Raw genomic sequence first — 12,752 nt, forward strand, 5'->3', positions numbered from 1 at the left:
AGTTAGATGTGTCAGCAAGTACAACAAAAGCATAAGCAGAAGTGTCACATGAATATTTTAGTTGGCATCCATAAATTCTTGCCTTCATGTGTAAAACTTCTAAATGCCATTCAAATACTCTACGACATTTAATTGTGTTCAAAACAATATCAGAACAACTTTCATTGACTGCAATGTACAGCAACACACTGACATGCTTCACTGTAAATACCAATCTTCTTCTTGACCAAATTCACATGCACATCATGAAAACCACATGTTTCACTGTAAATACCAATCTACTTCTTGACCAAATTCACATGCACATCATGAAAACCAATTGCACAAAAATTGGTGTGATTACACAAAATGCACACGTTGTGAATGGAATAATTATTTATTAGAAACTCCCATGTAACATTTACTTCCATGGAATGAGCTGAGCGAGTAATGTGATGGTTCATCATTCGTATGATAACTTTAAGATATTAAGAGCTTGTGCTGCAATGCTCTGTCTTGTTCTAACTTCCAACATTTTGCACATAGCTGTTCCTGACATGAAAAACACGGCAAGAATTTATGGATGTCAACTTCTATATTTTTAAATACACGACGTTTCAGAGTATATTCATACTCCTTCATTACGTGAATGACATCCATAAATTCTTGCCTTAATGTGCATCACTTCTTGGCGTGATTACACAAAATGCACACGTTGTGAATGGAATAATTATTTATTAGAAACTCCCATGTAACATTTACTTCCATGGAATGAGCTGAGCGAGTAATGTGATGGTTCATCATTCGTATGATAACTTTAAGATATTAAGAGCTTGTGCTGCAATGCTCTGTCTTGTTCTAACTTCCAACATTTTGCACATAGCTGTTCCTGACATGAAAAACACGGCAAGAATTTATGGATGTCAACTTCTATATTTTTAAATACACGACGTTTCAGAGTATATTCATACTCCTTCATTACGTGAATGACATCCATAAATTCTTGCCTTAATGTGCATCACTTCTTGGCGTGATTACACAAAATGCACACGTTGTGAATGGAATAATTATTTATTAGAAACTCCCATGTAACATTTACTTCCATGGAATGAGCTGAGCGAGTAATGTGATGGTTCATCATCGCTTTTCATATAAGAGAACATTAAAAGCATGAATTTCAGATGATCTGAAGAAGTAATTCAAACAGACATATTAAATGCAGCAGGATTTGTTTGATTCATGTACACAATTACACACACATTCAAGTCAAATATGATATCTTGTGTTCACCAGACCACTATGCTATCTCCCATGACCACCGACATTCCATCATCCTGGATTTCACGTATTCATTCTTTCTAAGCTCTGTAGTTCAAGTAGAGTTGATATTCTGATAGGACACTAACACAAGGTCACCTATTAATGGTAGTCCAAATATGGAGACGTATAGGTCATGGTTAGAAACTTATCATACTCCAAACAATGTGCTGATGCAACAAACAAGCATGCAGGTGAGGTGAGGTGAAATTGGGTTTAACGTCGTGCTTGAGAATATTCGCTCATATGACGACGTGCATGCGTGTGTATGTGTATGTGCGGCTGCTTGTACTAGCCCAGACTTAAGCTGGTTTTATAGTGCTAGCCCACTGAGATACCATGCCGCAATGAAGCATGAATACCCCACTCAGACACATTATACTGACTCTGAGCCGACCAGTCCTTGTTGTACCCATTAATGCCGAGCGCCAGGCAGGGACCAACAAGTACCATATTTAAACGTCTTTTGGTATGACGCGGTCGGGGATCGAACCTGCGACCTTCCGCTCTCTGGGTGGACGCTCGAACCACTACACCATGGAGGCGGTCAACAAGCATTCAGATGAACATAGGCCCATATTATTCACTTATCACTGCACTTGGGTGTAATACATGAGGTTCTTAACCAGACTGGATATGTTAATGGATCAACTTCAAAACCTTGGTTTATACAAGAGCATCTCAAAACCATGCTTTTAATGATGTCAATATGAGTTATAGAAAGGGTTGATTAGCAAATCTTTTGTCTTGTGCGAAAAAGTATAAAAAGTTTCTCATAAACTTTGTGTGCATCATACAGACATTGTTTACTGATCCATGCAGTATATTTTACAAATGGCCTGCTGCAGAAGGCTGCCCAAAAGGTCATTTGTTTTCCTTTCTACAGTTTGAACAAAAATTATGAGTTGACCTTTCAAAAAGGACATCAACAAAACAAACTTCAGTTAATCTCATCCAGGTTGTGTTACACAACAAACTGCACAAGCTGCACATACGGTGATGGCAGTCATGAACACTTTATTTCACAACACACATCTTATAGTTGATATGATGAAAGCCTGAAAGTATATTCAGTCTCAGAAACACTTTAATCGACTGTTGGTAAGAATGAGTGCTTTTCAGCAACTTTCCACTTTCATGGCAGGGGAGACCAGAAATGGGTTTCAGACAATGTACCCATGTGGGAAATCAAATCCAGGTCTTTGCTATGACAAGTGAATGCTTCAGCCACGAGGTTACCTTGTGAGACATTTGATAGTCCAATAGTCAGCTGGCCTAAGTTTTGTTTGTTTGTAATGGGTAATGGAATCATTAGAATGAATGAGTGAGTAAGCTTATTTGTTTGCCACTTTTAGCAACATTCCAGCAATATCACAGCGGCAGACACCAGAAATGGGCTTAACAAATTGGACTCATTTGTGGAATTGAACCCAGTACTTCAGCATGATGAGTGAACTAGTGAACCACTAGGCTACCCCACCGTACCTGGGAATCATTAGAAACACAGAAACATGCTTTAGTAAACTTCACTGCATATACTACATGTCAAGTTCCTTTAGATCTTCAATGGGCAAGATATTTGTACAAATTTCAAACATTAAAACTTTTCCACTGAACAAAAAAGTGTACTTGAAATAATACTCTAAAATGTAACATATATTTGTCAGCATAATTATTTAGACATGTAACTTTATTGTGTCATAGGTATAGTAAAACACGTAGTCTCCATAGAATCGAGGTCAGAATTGGTCAACCCACGCTTGTTGAAAGAGGCAACTAATGGGATCGGGTGGTCAGGCTTGCTGACTTGGTTGCTACATGTCATTGTATCCAATTTCATAGAGTGATGCTCTTGATGTTGATCACTGGATTGTCTGGTCCAGCCTCGATTATTTACAGATCACAGCCATACACCTAGAATATAGCTGGAATATTGCAGCATTAATAACAAACCATCCAACATTTTCAGTTGAGTCTTCTGGTTGATACACATGACCACATCATGCACAGACAAAATAATCATCATCATGACCTTGTCCCCGATTACACCAACATATCTAGAAATGATATCAGTCACTCTCTTATCGTAACAACAATAAATGATACCACAGTCAACATGACTCTCCTTCAGGCTGGTACACTTGTCCTAACCATCCTTGTAACTATCCAAGCAAGTGCTTTACACAAAGAAGATATTCCAGAAGTTCGCTATGAACCAAACTGGGCTTCCATAGATTCCCGCCCCCCTTCCTCCATGGTACGATGAAGCTAAACTTGGAATCTTCATCCACTGGGGAGTGTTCTCAGTACCAAGTTTTGGTTCTGAGTGGTTCTGGGAAGAATGGCAGGGGAAGAAGCAAGCTAGCAAGGTAGAATTCATGAAGAACAACTATAGACCAGACTGGACCTATGCAGATTTTGCTCAAGATTTTACAGCTGAATTCTATGATGCCAACACATGGGCGGAACTATTTGCAGATGCTGGAGCTAAGTATGAGATGATTGCTATTATTCCTATTCAGTATATTCTTGTTAATCAAATGTCAAGCATTAAGACTTAAAACACGTTTAGATAAATACTTCGTTAATGTGAGTAGCAATGTTCATATGAATTGGTAACACGGCATGAAGTCAGTGTTCATTTACATTGTTGGTGAATTTTGTGTGCACTGAAATCTTTAATGCCAACCCAGGGGCGGAACTATTTGAAGACTTTGGAGCAAAGTATGAGACAATTACTACTATTCCTATCCAGTATGTTCATGTTAATCCAATGTCAGGAATTAAGACCCAAAATGTTTTTAGAAAACTACTTCTTAAGTTGTGAAGCAATGTTTATATGATTTGGTAACATAGGACATAAAGTCTGCGTTGTTTTATTCAATAAACAATCTCCCCATTTAACACCATGATTGTTTGTTGCAGGTATATTGTATTTGTAAGCAAGCATCATGAAGGTTTCTGCAACTGGCCAACCAATGTCTCCTTCAACTGGAACTCCCAGATGGTTGGACCAAAAAGAGACATTGTGGGTAAGACACTATATATTCCATTGAATACAAATAAGTGCATGGTCAATGCAGTTTTGTCCCATACTCAACTCTCCATGTGGATTAGATGGTCAAGTCCAGATTTGATACGTTTGTTGTCAGGTGTGCTTGGCCAATGTAATCATCATACTATGTAGTCAAACCCTCCATGTGGATTAAGTGTGATGTAGTATGGGAGTATAAGACACTGGCACTTCTACAGATGCCATGCTAAATATAGGATGGTCAGTGGTGAGTAAGATGAGACCCATGAACATCAGGGTTAGAATTGGTCTTCAGTAACCCATGCTTCTCGTAAGAGACGATTAATGGGATTGGGTGGTCTACCTAGCTGTCTTGGTTGACACATGTCGTCGTATCCCATTTAAAAGATTGATGCTTGTGCTGTTGATCATTGGATTGTCTAGTCCTGACTTGATTATTTACAGACCACCACCATATATCTGAAATATAGCTGAGTTCAGTGTTGAACACACAAATGATAAGATGAAAAGTTCATCTCTGGCTCAGTGACCCAATAGCATGAGGTGTCAGCTGGAATAGTGCTATCTGTAGTATTACACAACAAAAAGGCTAATGCACTAATGGATACATTTGTTGCCAGGTGAGCTGGCCCAGGCCATCCGCAGCAAGACAAACCTCCATTTCGGCCTGTACCACTCCCTCTTTGAGTGGTTCCATCCTCTGTATATTAATCTAATATTGATCTGAAGGATGTCGCCAACAACTTCACAACTCAGGACTTTGTGTTTGTAAGAAAATTCTTGTTTTGATTTCCAAATGTCTAATATTGATCAAGCTTTGATAACTATGAAAGAAGTAACTTCAAGCAAAAGTGAAAAACAAATCAACATTTGTCACATCACTGTTGAGTGGTGACATTTTTATGCATAGAATACTAATAAAACACAGTGCTGAACATTAATCAGAAGTAGCCCATGAATAAAGTCCAAACTTAGTGTTTGGTCTGAATATTTGAAAACTTTATTTCATTTCATTAGCTTATGTACAATATTACTGATGACACAATTGTCATATTTTTTTAATTTTCAGATTGATAATCATTTATAAATAGTCCCATTGCGAATATTTCTGATTTTAGCCAACCCTACAAAATATAGAACACAAGTACATATTCTATCAAATATCAGCCTCTTAATGAAAATATAGATTGTCATATATTGAGGGGAACAAATACAGGAACAACACTTCAGGGCAGTGTTCCTATATTCTCACATTTCCTCCCACAGCGCTGTTCAAGGCTGATGATGAAAACTGGAAAATATTAAAGGAACACTTGAATTTTCCCATGTTCTTTTATTTGTTTCTCTCAGTATATATGAATAACTCGTTTTTGTGCAAAGAAGTAAACATCCCTTCTGATTCAATGGAATTAGACAAAAACATAAAAGATTTTTAAAATAAATGTGAAAGTCCCCAGTGATGAAAATACAAATGTAACATAAGCTTTGTTCTGGAAGAGAAAACACTATCAATTTGAACTTCAGTTGAAAGACTCATGTTCTTAGATTGTGTTTTTCTTTAAGAAATACTAGATGGTCTTTGAGTTATCCTCCTGAGACAAACCCTTCTTTCATTTGAAGTCCAGTTGGTTTCCACAAGATTATCATTACTGTAGAGAACATTAGTACATAAAAGATTATATTATTTGTATTAAAATAAAAGCTTATGTGCAATTATTCAATATTAAAAAATGTCAATAATGTCACTGTTGTCTTTTCAGAACAAGACAATGCCAGAGTTGTTTGAGCTTGTCAACACCTACAAGCCTGACATTGTATGGTCTGATGGATCCGCAGGACCGGACACCTATTGGAACGCTACAGATTTCATTGCTTGGCTGTACAATGACAGGTTGGTTTCTAGTTCCAACCATAGTTATCCATGTGGGCTTAATCATTTTCACCATTTTTGAAACTACAAAGCCATTCAATTGAAATGATCCCCAATTTCTTATCCGTAGCTGAAAGTTGACTTGTAGGAAATGTATTCATGTATAGCCAGTGGACATCAGTATTTATCAGATGTTTCCAAAATTTGGCATCATTAAAGGGTTGGATTTTGAAAGAAATGTTTAAAGATATACTTTAAAACTTGGTCAGATTGACCTTCATTTGAATCCTAGCAGGAATCTAAGGAATAATTACAAGTTGAAATCCATATATAATTCATCTTTGCCTCCATCTTCCTGCTATACTTTGACATCATAGCCCCATGAATCATTATGTATGGCGCACCTGATCCCTTCACACACAAAGACATTTGAAACCCTGCCTGACAATACATACAAGCAGTTCTTTGGAGCACTTAAGATTTAAAATCAAATTTCAACAAAACTGAAAAAGATACCAAACTGCTAAGACAAATACCTAAAAGATTTTCTGCAAAACTTGACAAATAATGGAAAAATAAAAACTGCATCATCAGCTTTTGACACTGTTCTGTTCAACTGAAAGGATGTCTCCTTAAAGATAAAGTCATTTTAATAGCAGCGTTTTAGGTAACTCTTAGTCATCGAAAGGGATCCAGAATCTTCAGAGAGTCTTTTCTTGACAAGACATGTTATGTCCTCAGCTATCAGTATCAGTTCAAGTTGGTGCATGGATGTCAGAATTTCAATATTTCACATTTTATCTTTTGTGTTCTTTGTTATCTGTACAGTCAAAATACAAAAGTGGCAGGCCATTATCCTTTCATCTTTTTATCTTTAATGAATCAGCACCTTATATTTTTCTGAATCATGGGTTGTTATAAACATTTTAAAAAGACTCTTTTAATACCAAGAAGACAATTATACATAATTTCATGTAAACTAGAGTTGACATTTGTGTTCTAGATATAAAGAACTTGACATGTTTGAAGAAATTGAATATACATTTAGGAAATCCATATCAATGAATTTGTTCCACAAGGTTGGTGTATTTATGTGACATTCACTCTGTAAACAGGTTAACCTTTTTCAATGTATTGTAAACCTAAAATTTCCCAATTGCATCTTTATCTTCAGTCCTGTCAAGGACACTGTAGTGACGAATGACCGTTGGGGAAACAATGGTATAGGGTGCCATCATGGGGGATTCCTCACCTGTTCAGACAGGTACAATCCAGGTAAGGTCGATCTCCTTCCTTCCTCTTTCCCTTGGCTAGTTCTGAACCCCTCCTCTAAACTGATTCCTTGTTTTTAGGTGTATACATTGTACTTTGCTCTACAACTTCTTCCTAGTCCCTAGTACAGTACCAACAGTTTTCTTCATAAACACTTTACACCTAAACATTCATTGTCCAAATCTGGAATATTTAAATATTTTGTTAAAAAACTAGGGAATTTCTTATATCTGAACTGACAACTTCAGGCACCCTTCAGCCTAGGAAGTGGGAGAACGCCATGACAATAGACAAGAAATCCTGGGGATTTCGCCGAAAAGCCACCCTGGAAGACTTTCTCACCATGGAGGAAATTATTGAAACCTTTGCTGAAACTGTAAGGTAAATGAGATTTCTCTATTTTATTTGTACATGGGTTCAACTTGCCAAATAATTTATCATTTACAGGCTGAGGTGTTAGGTAAATGGCAGAAGAGAACAACAATTGTAAGCTAAAGCCAATTAACAAAGGCACTCAGTCATATATTTTCTGTTATGACAAAACTGAAATTCTTTGTCTCTAATGCAATGATCAGTGACCTTTGAAATCAGTGACACAATATTTCCTGTTTTCTCAAACCCAGTGATTTTAATACTTTGGAAATTCAGGTGTACTTTAATTGAATAGAAGTGAGAAAATAGTCTCCATTATCATCTAATCTCATTCTTTGACAATCAAAGAGGCACTGACAAGGATTTTCCTATTTTTGTCTGTGATCATTTTTACTTTTCCTTCTTTTATCAATATGTTTTCTTGTGTTTCTCTTTTAATACAAAATACTAAACATCATTAGAAAGCCTATCTAGTCGAACTAAAAACCAATCTGCTTAAGTCATCACAGAAAAAGATAAATATATCTGTTCTTCTTAAGGTGACACGATATCACCAAGAACATTATCACTTTATCTATCACATATATCCTTTGAGCATTTCACTTTCACTTCCATGCGTCTTGCAAGTGGACCGTGCAGAAAAATTATGAAGGCTTCTTAAACAACAATGCCGGGCTGTCATTGTCAGGGGAGATAATTCAGTAATCAGTTAGTCATACCATTAGGAAGAGCTATGACTAAGTGCTTAAAATTTCATTTTCATTTCTGTATGTATCTGTGGAACCACAGGAATAAAGGCTACCATAATCCAGAAAGAATGTTTACGCTATAATTACTTTGATTGTAAAGATAGGATAACATTCTGAAATGTGTGAATGAATAGCATTAATGACATTTTCATTTCCTTCAAACAGCTGTGGTGGCAACATGCTTATCAATGTTGGTCCTACCAAGTATGGTATGATTACACCGATCTATGAGGAGAGACTACGAGGCCTTGGACAGTGGCTGAAGATCAATGGAGAAGCTATCTATAGCAGCAAACCTTGGTCCCATCAGAACGATACCGTCACTCCTCGTGTATGGTAAGCACAGTTTGATGTACACAGTATATTATTTTAGGTCACCTAAATTATGCTCCTGCACAAAAATATACATGGAACCCATTCCTGGTATCTGTATGTACTAAATGTAGTCATCATGGAAACATGACCTCCACCTTAGTTAATACAAATCAAAGGACGGACTCACAAATTGTACCGTTGTTTGTTGTTCAACGCCACACTCAGCAATACTGAAGCTATATGGCGGCAGTCTGTAAACAACTGAGCCTAGATCAGACAATTCAGTGATCAACATCATGAGCTATGACCTATGCAACTGGGATACGATGATGTGGCAAGCCTGTTAGTCACCTGTTAACACTGACATGTACACCACAGTGATGAGGTTATGTGTAATATCTGAAGAGACAACATCCAGACTCAATATGAATGATACTATCTGAGTAAGCAGTCCATGACTGAGAAACAAATCTAGCGGCCTTCACAGGTCCCTTACTGATTTCTGTGTGTTGGTGCCATGTTGAATTTGTCAGAAAGAATATTCATCTTGTGAGGAAGAATGCATATTTTTCTTCCGAAGGTTTTTGAAATGCAATAACTCTTACATCCATGTCATAGAATCACATTCATAGATTAAAGGAGAATACGAACGAAAACAAAACTTTTGATATGTTGTAAAGGATAATCTAAAGTCACCTTCCGTGATTAAAATTTAAAAACTAATTTGTATAATAGCAATAAAAACACAAAAAACGTACTCGTATTTCCGCCTTTTACGGAAACACCCGACAGTTAATGAGCTGAGGGCTTATCACGTGACATGACGTCATATGTGCCTGTTGCTGATGGCTTCCTCTTTGAAAATACTTCACAACTTAACAGTGACCATGGATTCTGAAGCAGTAAAAGATGTTCCAGATGTCATTTCTGAAATGGATGTTAGACCATATCAATATGATCTGATTTTACATCTTGCCAGACAATCTTCCATTGACGATGAAGAAGAAGAATCAAGCGAGGCACTGCTTGAGGTCAAAATAAATTTAAAACTAGACCATATCGTTTAACAAGAATACTATTTGTCAGCAAAATGTGATACAGTTCCAACCAGTAAACCCACCCCTATAAATATATGACCAGTCCCTAAGAATTTTTTTTTTTAAATGTGATTGCAGTTCCTTTTGTGTCAAATGGGGGACTGTATGGTGGGAAAATAGAAATTATTTGCTGCAAAATTTACACAGGAATTATTTTGTTGAAACAAATTAAGATCCTAGTTCTCATTAATAACGTATCAAGTCTCCATACAAGATCCCAGCCTGGTTGCGCAGAGATAATATCCGGGACGCAGATAGGTTATTCCCCGAAAACTAGTGAATTATAAACTACTAGTCAGGACAATGTATGTTTCCCCAGTGTTTGGTTATGGAAATAGTTATGGTACTCGGCCATAGCCTTAGAATGACATCTTGTCAGCCAATGAGAATACAGAACAACTTTCATGGCACACACTACTGACAAATAGCGAGTCTGATGCCGACGTAATTGGACAAAATGGAAAACAATGAAAGCAACAAATACTTCATGATTTGCCGTTGTATTCAGCAATGTTTCAGGTAGACTGTATCATTTAGGGCTCAAAACCGAAAAAAAACCCTGTTATAGCAAACATTTTCAAGCTAATGTGAAATCTCTTATTGATTTTGATAATGTATCTCATTGGTACCAGTCGAACTGCCCCAGCTACAAAATGCCTCAGCAAATTTAGGCATTCATTCTAATTTGGTCAAATTTATTTAAAATGATTAAATATATGCCATAACTGCATAGTTTTTGCCAACTTTGATATTATGTTCTTCATATAAAAGTTATTTGGAAGTCTCTTAACTATGTATATACTTTTATATGAAGAACATAATATCAAAGTTGACAAAACTATGCCTTTATGGCATATATTTAATCATTTTAAATATACTGGGGAATTTTGACTATCCCCTTGGGCAATTTGACCAAAACTTCGGGGCAATTTGACTAAATTTGCTGGGGGAAATTTGTAGCGGGGGCAATTCAACTGGCAATTGGAATTATCTTAAAAATACCACTGACAGTAAGTTGTAACAGGGAATGATAGAGTATAAATGAATCTCATGGGTACTTCTTCCTTCTTCAGCCTAGCTTTGGGATTTTCATATCCCATGTGTGCATGTCTCTTTCATATGCGTCCGACTCAGAATGATCGTAGCATTTCACCTGCCTAAATCTGTCTCTTTACTTGGAAAACGGAAGAAATGGTGGCTCTTTCCATTGTTCGATGATTCCGTGCATCTCTGGCAATTGAATACACCATCATACCATTTACAAATGACCGAAACAACACGATTTGTATTACTGTAGCGCTTGTACTTTGGCAATATGGCGGGCACTTGTCACATATCACGTCACAAGTGGAATGGTCACGTGAGTTCCAGCATAATTGCCGAAGCTCAGATAATAGAAACTGTTTTTGTGATAATAATAAATCATATTTTTTCAATAAAAATTGGGGTACCTGTTTCTAATGACTATCTTTCACCCAGCAAATTATTGCAATTGTCAAGTATTCTTTAAAGAGCACATCATAGATCATGAAAGCATCTTTATCATTCAACAACACTCTCTGAAACATTTTACACTACTTCTTGCATTAGTCCGAAAAAAATACACATAATAAAAATATATGTTTACAGCAACAAAATTTAATTGTTAATTTTAATAGCATATCTAATGAACCCTTTATGATTTGAAAAAATGATGTTTTTTCCAGGTACACACAGAATGAAGGCAGTGTCTATGCTACCATATTTTCTTGGCCTAACGGAACCACAAATAACCTTGCCCTTGGTGCCCCAGTGCCCTCTTCTGGCACAACGGTCACCCTTCTAGGATACCAGGGCCAGTTCACCTGGGACAAGCGGTCATCTGGTGGGATGACAATCAACGTTCCTGCCATCCCTGTCAACCAGATGCCATGTCAGTGGGGCTGGGTCTTCAAACTTACTGACATCACCAACTGAAACACTTGGAGACACCGACAGCGGACACTTAATTCTCTTTGATGATTTCACTTTATATCATTTCATTTTGCAGTCATGTATACCAGTAGACAGAGTACATAAGACAATGGTTGGAGTAAACATTAAGATATAGTTATAGATCAATTCCTGGCATGAACAGAGAGAAAATATAAAATATTTAAGTTTTCCTTCTTGGTTATAAACTTGAAATTTCTGATAGTTGGAGGACTGTAATTATCTGACAGTGGAGTTGATTGGTAGAACACAAATCTTCATTGTCAAGACTGTATACCACAGGTAAATAACTTCTGGTTTAATCTCCACTGTCTGTATATGTAAAAAATCACATCATTTAGAAACTCCCATATAACATTCATGAGCTAGGCAAGTACTGTGATGGTCCATCATTCACAGGATAACTTTAAGACATTAAGAGTTTGTGCCATAGTGCTCTTCCAACATGTTGCACTCTGATGTTCCTGACATGAAAGACACAGCATGTAAAAAAAAACCCATTTAATAGTGTTCAAACAATATCAAAACAACATTCACTGATTGTACAGAAGCACACTGACATGTTTCACTTTAACTACCAAATTTCATGACCAAAATCACATGCAAATAATGGAAAACAATTGCACAAATTTGGTATGTTTCCACATGTTGGGAATGGAAAAATCATTTCCTAAATCCATATACAATCATACAACTTGGTTCCCAAATAATATCACCCAAAATGGAATATCCCCTACCTTCTTTAAATGGTATATTTCCAGAGACCAAATATTAGT

At 36.7% G+C, this 12,752-nt stretch overlaps 1 pseudogene; it reads left to right on the forward strand.

Annotated features, from left to right (window-relative positions):
- The first annotated feature begins 3,406 nt into the window (after nt 1–3,406).
- On the forward strand, nt 3,407–12,282 carry LOC124280752 (annotated as a pseudogene).
- Nucleotides 12,283–12,752: the final 470 nt, after the last annotated feature.

Source organism: Haliotis rubra, unplaced genomic scaffold (genome assembly GCF_003918875.1).
Source record: "Haliotis rubra isolate DU_JTF1 unplaced genomic scaffold, ASM391887v1 Scf273, whole genome shotgun sequence".
Taxonomy (NCBI): Eukaryota; Metazoa; Mollusca; class Gastropoda; order Lepetellida; family Haliotidae; genus Haliotis; species Haliotis rubra.